Source organism: Chiloscyllium punctatum, chromosome 5, assembly GCF_047496795.1.
Source record: "Chiloscyllium punctatum isolate Juve2018m chromosome 5, sChiPun1.3, whole genome shotgun sequence".
NCBI lineage: Eukaryota > Metazoa > Chordata > Chondrichthyes > Orectolobiformes > Hemiscylliidae > Chiloscyllium > Chiloscyllium punctatum.
In genome coordinates this window covers 18694996-18707725 of record NC_092743.1, presented here as the reverse complement: position 1 = coordinate 18707725, position 12730 = coordinate 18694996, and the positions used below count along the sequence as shown (strand labels likewise).

Here is a 12730-nt window from a genome sequence, read left to right as displayed (position 1 = left end):
ATGGTCACGTTGGAGGGGATTCTGAGAGGATTTATATGCATTTGGAAAGGCAAGGACTGATTAAGGATAGTCAGCATGGGTTTATGTGGGGAAACGGTGTCTCAATAATCTGATTTGACTTTTTTTTTGAAAAAAGTGACAAAGATTGTTGAAGGCAGAACAACGGACATAGTCCACATGGACTTCAACAAGGCATTTGACAAGGTTCTGCATGTTAGACTGGTTAGCAACGTTCAATCACATGGAATGCAGGGAGCACTAGACATTTGGATACCATTAAGATAGGAGACAGAGGATGTGGTGGAGACCTGCAATCAGCAGTGTACTGCAAGGATTGGTGCTAGATCCACTACTTTGTCGTCTGTATTCACATCCAAATCATTTATAAAAGAGGAATAGTTAGCAGGTTTGCAGAGGACACCAAAAGTCGTGGTTTACTGGTCAGTGGAGTTTACCTCAGGCCAACAGGATCTTCATCAAATGGGCTGATGGGCCAAGGCGTGGTAGATGGAGTTTAATTTAGATAAATGTGAGCTGTTGCATTTTGGTAAGACCAATCAGGACAGGACTTATACACTTAATGCTAGACTCCTGGGGTGTGTTGCTGAACAAAACAACCTTGGAGCACAGGTTCGTAATTCCTTGAAGGTGGAGTTGTTAGTAGACAGGGTAGTGAAGGCAGTGTTTGATATGCTTGCCTTTTATTGGTCAGTTTATAGAGTATAGGAGTTGGGACATCATATTGAGCCTGTACAGGACACTGGTTAGTCCACTTTTGGAATACTGTCTTCAATTCTGGTCTCTCTACTACAGGAAAGATATTGTGAAAGGTTGTGGAAAACATTTACAAGAATTTTACCGCGGTTGGAAGGTTTAAGCTATAGCAGGAGGCTGAATATGCTGGGGCTATTTTCCCTGGAGCATCTGAGGCTGAGGAGTGACCTTGAAGTTCATAAAATTTGAGGGGTGTGGATAGGGTGAATAGCCATAGTCGGGGAGTCTGAAGATTTGAGGTAATGGTGAAAGTGGAAAAACAGGGGGGTCCTAAAGGGCAACCTTTTCATGCAGAGGGTGGCACGCTTATGGAATAAGCTGCTAGAGGAAAGGTGAATGCTAATACAATTGCAACATTTAAAAGCATTGTAGTATGTTCCATTTACAAGTGCATTGTCCAACAAAGGCTTTGTTTCTAACCTTGGTGACTTGCACCTCATGGAAACAGACTTCAAATCCTCCTCCCTAGTCACAATATTTTGATCATTATTTGATTAGAATCATAGAATCCCTACAGCTGGAAATCTGGCCATTCGGCCTGAGCCCACACTGAACCCCTAAACAGCATCTGCATAGGTACATGAATGGATGGGTTTAGAGGAATATGGGCCAAATGTTATAGTTCTGTTCAAGCTGGGAGTTTGTGTTGCAGATGTTTCATCCCCTGCCTAGGTGACATCCTCAGTGCTTGGGAGCCTCCTGTGAAGCGCTTCTGTGATGTTTCCTCCGGCATTTATAGTGGTTTGTCTCTGCCGCTTCCGGTTGTCAGTTCCAGCTGTCCGTTGCAGTGGTCGGCATATTGGGTCCAGGTCGATGTGCTTATTGATTGAATCATTGAATTGATTGGATGAGTGCCATGCCTCTAGGAATTCTCTAGCTGTTCTCTGTTTGGCTTGTCCTATAATAGTAGTGTTGTCCTAGTCGAACTCACGTTGCTTGTCATCTGCGTGTGTGGCTACTAAGGATAGCTGGTCGTGTCGTTTCGTGGCTAGTTGGTGTTCATGGATACGGATCGTTAGCTGTCTTCCTGTTTGTCCTATGTAATGTTTTGTGCAGTCCTTGCATGGGATTTTGTACACTACATTGGTTTTGCTCATGCTGAGTATCGGGTCCTTCGTTCTGCTGAGTTGTCAGAGAGTGGCTGTTGGTTTGTGTGCTGTTATGAATCAGAGTGGTCGCAGTAGTCTGGCTGTCAGTTCGGAAATGCTCTTGATGTATGGTGGTGTGGCTAGTCCTTTGGGTTGCGGCATGTCCTCGTTCCGTTGTCTTTCCCTTAGGCATCTGTTGATGAAATTGCACGGGTATCCGTTTTTGGTGAATACATTGTAGAGGTGATCTTCTTCCTCTCTTTGCAGTTCTGGTGTATTGCAGTGTGTTGTGGCCCTTTTGAACAGTGTCTTGATGCAACTTCTTTTGTGTGTGTTGGGGTAGTTGCTTTCGTAGTTCAGGACTTAGCCTGTGTGTGTGTGTGGCTTTCCTGTATACCTTTGTGGTGAATTCTCCATTAAGTGTTCTCTGTACCATCACGTCTAGGAATGGGAGTTGGTTGTCCTTTTCTTCCTCTCTAGTGAATCGGATTCCTGGGAGTGTGGCATTGATGATCCAGTGTGTGTTCTCTATTTCTGTGTTTTTAATGATTACAAAGGTGTCATCCACATATCTGACCCAGAGTTTGGGTTGAATTTGCGGTAAGACTGTTTGTTCTAACCTTAGCAGAAGCGGTAATGCAATGAGTCCAGAGATGGGTAAGCCCATGGGTATACCATTGATTTGTTCATAAATTTGGTTGTTGAATGTGAAGCGTGTTGTGAGGCACAGGTCCAGTAGTTTGAGTATGCCGTCTTTGTTGATAGGTTCACCGTCCTGTTGTCTGTTCTGTATGTCCAGCAGATTGGCTGTTGTTTCTCTGGCTAGGGTTTTGTTGATAGGGGTGAACAGTGCCGTTAACATCGAATGAGACCATAGTTTCTTCCTTGTCTTTGTGTATATTTCCGATGATGTCCAAAAATTCCTGTGTTGACTGTATAGGGTGTCTGGATCCGCTGATCAGGGGTATTTCAGTTTCTGCTGTAGTTCTTTAGCCAGTTTGTGAGATGGTGTCCCTGGTAGTGATACTATTGGTATGAGTAGGATGTCTGGTTTGTGCACTTTAGGTAGTCCATAGAATCTGGGGGTGTTGCTGCTTTCAGGTTTCATTCTTTGTAGGTCAAACCTGGTTATCTGTCCGTTTTTTTTGTAGGTTCCTCAGTGTGTTGTTTAGCCTATTGGTGAGCTGTAGGGTGGGGTCAAACTCCCTCTTTTGGTAGGTGTTGGTATCTGCAAGTAGTTGAACTTTTTGGATGTACTCTGCTCTGTCTAGGATGACAGTCATTCTGCCTTTGTCTGCTGGTAGTATGATTATGTTCTTATCGCTTCTTAGTGATTTTAGTGCTTCCCTCTCCTTGGTGTTGAGGTTATGTGTTTGTCTTTTCCTTGTTATCAGAGGTATGATACTTTGTCTCACAGTTTGTTGTGTCTCTTCTGTCAGTCCATTGTTCCTGAGTGTGCATTCTAGTGCTGCTAGGAAGTCTGCTGTCTTGGCGTCCCTGTGGTTGGTGTTGAGTCCCTTGGCCAGTGTTGTTCTTTCCGTGTTTGTGAGCTGTCTGTGGGAGAGGTTTCTAACCCAGGCGTGTGTTGTGGTGTCCTCTCTGTTGTTAGTGTGGCCATTTTTTCTTTTGGTGCCTTTTTTTGTGGGGTGTGGTCCTGTTCTGTCCTAAGGTGATGGCCTGTTCTATGGTCCGGGTCCATTAACTATTTTTGGCGCGCAATTTCTTGTCTGTATTTGTGAAGTCTGTTGTGAGTGTCTGTAATCGTTACCTGGATCATTCTGAATCCGTTCTGTCTGGCTGTGTCCATGGCTTGTGGGTTGTTGACTGGTGGTCTGTATCTGACTCATGGTGGAAGGATTCGATTCTTTCGGCATTCATGCAGGAACCAGAGTTGTTCGTCTGTGGCGCTTAGGCGGTTGGCAAAACCAATGTAGTGTACAAAATCCCATGCAAGGACTGCACAAAACACTACATAGGACAAACAGGAAGACAGCTAACGATCCGCATCCATGAACACCAACTAGCCACGAAACGACACGACCAGCTATCCTTAGTAGCCACACACGCAGATGACAAGCAACATGAATTCGACTGGGACAACACTACTATTATAGGACAAGCCAAACAGAGAACAGCCAGGGAGTTCCTAGAGGCATGGCACTCATCCACAGATTCAGTCAATAAGCACATCGACCTGGACCCAATATATTGATCGCTGCAACGGACAGCTGGAACTGACAACCGGAAGCGGCAGAGACAAACCACTATAAATGCCAGAGGAAACATACAGAAGCGCTTCACAGGAGGCTCCCAAGCACTGACGATGTCACCTAGACAGGGGACGAAATGTCTGCAATACAAACTCCCAGCTTGACGAACAGAACCACAACAGCGAGCACCCGAGCTACAAATCTTCTCACAAACTTTGAACACCTATGGGCCAAATGCTAGCACCTAGGACTAGACTAATTTAGGATACTTGGTCAGCTTGGATAAGTTGAAGAGTCTGTTTCTGTGCTGCACATCTGATTTTCTTCCTGTGTACCTTCATTCATGCATGGATTCGAGCACTCCATCAAAAGATTTAGCAGCTTCCTGACATTAGTATACATGTAGCTACTTTTGGCACTCACATTTAGATTCAGGAGGAAATGATTTCTATTCATTGTTTAAACAACTATTGGACAAAAGTTGGATGAATGGGAGAAGGAAAGCAGCTCTGTTTAGTCTATATCCCTGCCTGTGCATTTGTTTAAAACAAAATGGAATGATAAAAATGGATTAGGCAAAAGTGAGTACTGCAGATGCTAGAGATTAGAGTGGTGCTGTAAAAGCACAGCAGGTCAGGCAGCATCCGAGGAGCAGAAAAATTGACATTTCGGGCAAAAGCCCTTCATCAGGGATGAAGGTAGGGAGTCTCCAGGGTAGAGAGATAAATGGGAGGATGGGAGGGTGGTTGGGCTGGGTCGAATGTATCCAAGAGTACAATAGGTGGATGGAGGTGGGGATGAAGGTGATAGGTCAGAGAGGAGGGTGGGTAGGAAGATTAGCAGGTAGGACAGGTCATGAGGATGGTGCTGAGCTGGAAGGTTGGAACTGGGGTAAGGTGTTGGGGGGAGGGGGAGGGAGAAAATGAGGAAACTGGTAAAGTCCACATTGATGCCCTGGGGTTGAAGTGTTCCAAGGCAAAAGATGAAAAGACCTTCCTCCAGGCGTCGTGTGGTAAGGGAGTGGCGGTGGAGGAGGCCAAGGATCTGCATGTTCTCGGCGGAGCAGGAGAGGGAGTTGATTGGTGTGGGTGTCACAGATGTTCCCTAAGGCGCTCTGTGAGAAGGTGTTCAGTCTCCCTAATGTAAAGGAGACCACATCGGGAGCAACGGATATAATAAATGACATTGGTGGATGTGCAAGTGAAACTTTGGATGTGGAAGGCTCTTCTGGGGCCTTGGATTGGAGGTGAGGGGGCAGGTGTGGGCACAGGTTTTGCAATTCCTGCGGTGGCAGGGGAAGGTGCCAGGAGGGGAGGGTGGTTTGTTGGGGTGTGTGGACCTGACCAGGTAGTCAGGGAGGGACTGGCCTTTGCAGAAAGGGGTGGGGAGAGAAATATATCCCTGGTGGTGGGGTCAGTTTGGAGGTGGCAGAAATGTTAGAGGATGATACTGGTATTCAGAAACAGTGTGGGCACACTTGCATGGCCAACCCATCTCACCTATCATTTTTTGGACTGTGGGAGGAATCCAGAGCATGGGGAGAATGTCAGTATGGAGTTTGCACAGCTGCCCAAGAATGGAATAGAACTGGGTCCCTGCACTGAGAGGCAGCAGTGCTAACTACTGAGCCACTCTACTGTATACCCTTGTTAACTGCAATGTCAGTTGAAGATAACTATCTGCTAATCATGGAAGTACAGACGAGCCATTACTTAGTTTAATAACAGAATGTTTGAGGTGTAGGAGTTTGATCTACTCCATGATAATGACCCAGAATGTTAGTCAAGTGGAATCTGTAGCATGCAACTTGGAAATGACGCTCAGCTCAGCGCACACGTCACATTCACACTGACCAGCAGCACATCGCCACTGGGACAGTAGCCCATTAATGTCTGAAAAAATCTGTTACAGGACAGTTAAATCCACAATGGCTTTGATAGAAATGCAGTCTTCATGTGAGTAATTGTTCTTGCTGTCCAGTTTGCTATTGGCTGCCCACTTAGCAATGTTCATCTTGGTGACTGGTCTCCAGAATGAGGAGAAACTGATGTCTGATCTGAAACCATCAATAATGTGCTCACAGTTAGTCTCCATCAGCAACAGAGTCACCTTTTTATATAAAATTCCTAGAACACCCTCCCCATTGTTCTGGAGGAGTATCTTTGTTATTTTTGCCCCCCTGGGAAAATATGGGCATCACTGATTAGTTAGTACTTATTGCCCATCTCTAATTAGCTTTGAACCACTGTACCTGTTATGGAGCTAATTCCAGGATTGTAAATGAGCAACATTAAATTTCCAGCTCAGGATGGTGAGCGACTTGGGGGGGGGTGGCGGGGGGTGGGGTGTGCTGGTGGTAGTGCTTCCCTATATCTTCTAATAATATCCTTCAAACTTCAAGTGGTCACAGGTTTGAAAGATTTGGTCAATTTGTGCATTTCTTGTAGATAGTACACAGTGGTGATGGAGGGAGTGGATATTGTTCAAGAAGGTAACTCACCACCTTCTACCACCATTATGAATGAGCAACAAAATACTGAGACTTAGCCCAGTTTTTATTTTAGAGAATGGAATATCACTGACAAAGTGCTATATCTTGAGCACCACTTTGAACTTCTGTCCATTCCACATTAAGTATATAAAAATGTTACTTATTTAGATTGAATCCAACAGCTGGCAGACCCAGCTAATGTTGAGTTGTGAAACAACCAACAGGTGTTATGTATTGGTTCTATTTCCACTGCATACTTTATTTTCAAATTTCCAGTGTAACTGACTAATAATCCAGAAAATAGCTTCACAGCACTAACTGTTTAAGAATCTTAATTCAACATAAAAGTGAAAAGTAATAAAATTTAATCAAAATGTAACCTTATTAATACCTTTAATGACCTTGTTGTATCTGGCGTTGATGACTTCAACTCCATAATTTCCTAACTGCTTCTCGAAATGGCCCAGCAAGCGATGAGTCAGCCCATCACCATGGTAACACAGGATTACTAATAAATTCTGGCCTTGCGCATGAGCTGCATGTCCCAAAAAAAACAAAGACTAAGGTAGACAACTAAAATATTTGCCAATATTTATTAGAGGCAAAAATCACTAATAGTCAAATTCAAAATAATTTATAATATTTTTCTATCAATATTCTTATTAATGTCTAAGTGTCCAGAAGAGGGTAGAGTTGAAAATTGTTTTCCCAAATATTTTCTATGAAATAATGTCCTAAAAATAAAGATATTTAAATTATAACTGGAACTAAACTATGTGACAGGAAATGTAGATGTACTAGATGGCAATAAACTCCTAATTAATTATCTAACTCTAATTTAAAAATGTGATGCAAATCATGAATGCAAAGATTTTATCCAGTAATCTTGTGCTCAGATTTGTGACCTACTACTCAAAAGAATGCAAGTATTAAACATATGGGCACAGGAATTATAAAAGGAAATAAAGGAGAAAACAGTCTTCAAATCACACCAATCTAATACTTTATAAAAAGGATGTAAAGGAGAAGAGGTATGAATTTAGTCCATTTTAATTAAGTAAATGCTTCTTCGTGTAACTACTATTGCTTTAACTGGCAAAAAAAAAGTTTTCACAATTCAAGATGGAAATTTGAGGTATACCACTTTTTAAAAAGAGAGAGTGAATAGATACAGAAAAACAGCCCATCCATAAGGAAAATTATCCACCCTAGCATCATTCCTCTTTTAAAAAGACTTGAATTGTCAACAAATCTTCCCCATTTTATAACTTAAGGGTACCTCTGTCAGTTTTAGAATGGAAAAAGCCAAAGTGTTAATTTCCATTAATCATAATTACCTGATTTTGTACTCTGTTATTAAACTCAGAATTTGAGTATTTAACCACTTTTTCAACCCAACCTGACACACACACACAGGTTCCTTTGCTCCTGTACCCCTTATTATTGCCTCTTTTTCCTCCTACCAAAAATCACACTTCACTTGTTCCACCAAATCAATTTACTTTCAACTTTACCATTGTATTCCTCAGTTCAGAGGTGTATAAGCAGTATAGTTTGAAATTGTGCCCTGTACATTCAAGTCTAGGCCAGAAAGCATGGATCCTAACGTGGGTTTCCTTCCTGAAGTTTAAAAAAAAACATTGTTTACTGCTATCTGTCATTCATGCTGCTACTGTCCCTTTTAGTGCATGGGGGTGGTGTGAGGAAGGGATGTGTGCGTGCACGCGCGCATGCACACGCGTGGTGGGGGGTACTGTGCTGTCAAGAACTGAAAATCAAGAAAATGTGGGAAGAACTAGAAACTTCTTGTTTTTAAAATCCCACAAATACAAACTAACCTGTAGTGTACATAATTTTGAATCATGTTGTCCAGCACTTTCAGATGAAAATAAGTTTCCAAGTTAAACCAATGAACTATAGAAAAAAAAATCACTCTGAGTCAACTCTTGTAATCCAATTAAAATAGCATCTTTCATGGCTCCCAGTGGTTAGTAAAGCATTGTCTACCTGCTCGAGGACACGTAGTCTACAGAACAGCTTCCATAATTTTTAAACACTACATTATAATGAAACTCAAGCTGTTTGTCAAGATCATGTCAACTATTAAATCCATTTTGATTCTAATGTAACTGGAAGCATATTAAACAGCTATTTATTTTTGCATTGCCAACATTAACAGCATCATTTTGGTCTCAAAAACTAGAGTTATCACACTTACTTGGAGTACCATATTTAAAATGAAAGTTACATAAACACTTGCAATCCAAAAGAATGCATATTTTTATTTACCATCTTTTGAAATGTTGCAAGTCAAACTCCCTATCCATAGAAGTATCTGCAACACTCAAGACTTGTGGAGTTCAGGGTGACTCACTGTCACTTTGAAGGTGAATTAGAGATTAACAACAAACACCTGCCTTGCCACCGACATTACCTCTCAGGAATTAATTTTAAAAAAGGCCTATGAAAGATAATATGGAGAGCATTCAAAATTCATTAAAGCACATCAGTGGTAACAAAGGCCATTGCAGTTTTGCTCTATTTATTTATAGCTAGAGTTGTCTTTTGGTTGGACAAAAGGATAGCTCAACAGCCTTCAAGTACACATAGAGGACGTTGGAAAGAGAGGGAGTAGAACATACGTCACTAAGTGGATTAACATTACAGTTGCACAAAAAGTGGAATGCTATTACGCAAATACATAGTGTGTAGTTTATAAAATTAAATTCAGCTGGAGGAACATTAGAAATGCTGTTCTAGAACTCTAGATTACTTAAGCTACAGAAAGGACAACTAGTATAAAATCAGATCACAACTTTGTAAAAAAAAGTCTGAGAGGAACTGTGACCCAAAGGTTTTAGAAGTTCAGCAATGACCTCTAAAATGGGGAAATGTGAAACAAAATATTAACACTAATATCCTGTATAGTATATTGTACACAATTCAGACTAAAATTGGAGATGGAGGTTAGTTTTCTTAAAAGTAAATGTTTATGGTGTAATAGCCAAACTAAATGTAAGCATTTACAGCATGTACAGACACTAAAGAAATTAATTAAATATTACGCATTCCTTTCTGTTATCTCTCACTGTCACATCATGTGGTATGGGTCTGCAGGCACAAGCAATTCTTAATTTTTTTTGCTTAAAAAACTGAATAGTGTAAAAGGATTAAGAAGAGGCTCAAGCAGTATGGTGGCAAGTGTCCTGACCTCTAAGCCAGGAGTATTGGGTTCAAGTCACAGATAATGCAAAGGTATGCGATAACATTTCTAAAAAGGTTGATTAAAATCTGGGCCCTTCTTGCATTTCATAAAGATTAGATGCCATTTTAGCTCAGCAAGTGGGCTACTAATTTTCCTTTACTGTGAACTGCAAATGAAATAACTGGCTGTATTTGGTATGCTCTCAGTTATGGCAGTTAAAACAAATTAAGAAAAATGAAGACATCAATGCAACACTAGTTATGCATTTTTTCCTTCTATGCCTCCTTGTATTAGTGGAACAATGTGAATGCAAAGTTTCATTTAGGTCATTTACAACTCAGGAAGCTGCTGTAAAAGGAATACTATTTTTAAAATACATTTCAGTTCTAACCATTACGACTTCACTTATTTACCTGTCATGCAGTCAGCATACCAGACAAAACCGGCTATCCCACTGTCTAAAGCATTCTCCTCATATTCCATTCCTATTCCTCGTCCCCACCAACCTTTCATATGTTGTTTTCATAATGGCCCCAAACCTTTTACTAGCACTACTTGATCTCACAAACACTTGTCCAAAATGTTTTAGGATTCAATTCAAACAGACACTCTTTTTTAAAAAGTGATTCTAAACAAAATGGGTACTCAAGCTGGAGGAAAATAATGTTCCACAATAATCAGTGTTTTTGTGAGCACTGAGGTTATCCCTCAGCCTCCAGCAGGTCATGGAAAACATTTCCAGCCTGTTCAGCCTCTCCCTGTAGCTCAAACCCTCCAATCCTAGCAACATCCTTGTAAATATTTTCTGAATCTAGTTTCACCATTTCCTATAGTAGGAAGACCAGAATTGAATGGAGTATTGGCCTAACCAATATCCTGGACAGCTGCAACATGACCTCCCAACTCCTATAGTCAGTGCACTGACCAATGAAGGCAAGTGTGTCAAATGCCTTAGTCACCACCTATGACTCCATCTTCAAGGAAGTATACAAATTCACCCAAGGTCTCCGTTTGGCAATACTTCTTATGACCTTACCGTTAAGTGTACAAGTCCTGCCCTGATATGCATTACCAAAATGCAACACCTCACATTTATCTAAATTAAACTCCACCTGCCACCCATCTATTAAGGTCCCATTGTACTGAGATAACCTTCACTGTCGACTACACCAACTTTGGTGTCATTTGCAAACTTAGTAAGCATATCTCCTATATTCACATCCAAATCATGACAAAAGCTAGAGGACCCAGTACCAATTGGGGTAGCACACCACCCTCCAAAACAAAACCCTCCACCACCCTCTGTCTCCTACCTTCAAGCCAATTGGCTAGCTTCCCCTGGAATCAATGTGATTGTAGCTTACTAATTAGTCCACCATGCAGAACCTTGTCAAACAAATTAAGTCCATACATCTACTGTTCTGCATCCATACATCTACTTTCTCAATCTTCAAAAAAGAACCGCAAATCAAGTAGTGGAGACACTGTTTCCCATGCACAAAGCCACATTGACTATCTCTGATCAGTCCTTGCTTTTCAAAACACAAGTCTTGTCCCTCAGAATCCCCTCCAACAACTTACTCATCACTGACATCAGGCCCACCAGTCTAGTGTGCCCTGGCTTTTCCTTCCTACTTTTCTTAAATAATGGCACCACATTAGCCACCCTCCAGCACCGCACCTGTGACTAGCAATGATATAAATATCTCAGCAAGGTGCCCAATCACTTCCCTAGCTTCCCATAAAGTTCTGGGATACACTTATCAGGTCCCAGGGATCTTAAGTGTACTCCTGCTACCCTTTTATTCCTCTAGGGATTCACTCAATCCCAGCTACCTGTATGTAACAGGTTTCTTGACCAGGGCCCCAATTTGTCGAGTCATCCAGCATTCCCTACACCTACCAGCTTTGCCCTTTGTACTAACTGGAACATACAGCCTCTTAACTGTCGCTATCTCATTTTTGAAGGCCTCCGACTTTCCAACCAAGTCTTACCTAATAATATCAAAATTAGCTTTATACTAATTTAGAACTTTAACTATTAGATCAGTTCTATCCTTTTTCATAATTCTATTAGTTTTAAAATAGTTATGTTCACTGACCCCAAAGTCCTCTCCCACTGTCACCTCAATCACTGCCATGCCTCATTTCCCAAGACATCAGGTTTTGCTCCTTCTTTAGTAGGTTCACCCACATACTGAATAAGAAAATTTTCTTGTATACACTTAATTCCTCTCCATCCAAGCCCTTTACACAATGGTAGTTCCAATCTATCTTTGGAAAATTAAAATCCCCTACCATTACAATCCATTATTCTTATATGTCTGAGATCTCCTTTCACATTTGCTTCTCAATTTCCCAGTGACTATTAGGGCTCCTATCCCAATAAGGTTACAATCCCTTTCTTATTTCTCAATTCCACCAATATAACTTCACTGGACATTCTCCCAGGAATATCCTAAGTACAGCTGTAATGTTATCCTTAACTATAAGTGCCACTCTCCCATGTCTCTTGTCCCCCTTGCTATCACTACCCATCCTATAGCATGGAATGTTATACTGCTGGTCCTGCCCGTCCCAGAGTTCAGGAGTGTGGTGCTGAAAAAGCACAGGTCAGGCAGCATCCGAGGAGCAGAATTTGATATTTCAGACATGGCCATTCATCAGGAAATGAAGATTTTCCTGCTACCTGACCTGCTGTGCTTTTCCAAGGCCACACTCTCAACTCTGATCTCCAGTCCTCACTTCTTCCATGCCCTAACTTTACCTCTTGCTTTGAAATAAATTGTTAAATTTAATTTATCAGTCTTACTTCATTGTCTGCCTTGACTATTTAACTTGCTAGTCTGTTCTACTGTACTAGCCTCAGACTTACTTCTTCTATCTGTCTCATTGGGTCACCTTCCCTCCCAATAGTTTAAAGTCTCCGTAGGAGCACTTTCAAATGTGCCCACCATGATGT

The 12730-nt window shown here is 41.5% G+C and overlaps 1 protein-coding gene across 1 annotated transcript in view; it reads right to left on the bottom strand.

Annotated features, from left to right (window-relative positions):
* acss2l (acyl-CoA synthetase short chain family member 2 like) overlaps positions 1-12730 on the bottom strand; it is a 139993-nt gene that overhangs the window by 120375 nt on the left and 6888 nt on the right. The gene's annotated exons all lie outside the window — the stretch shown is intronic.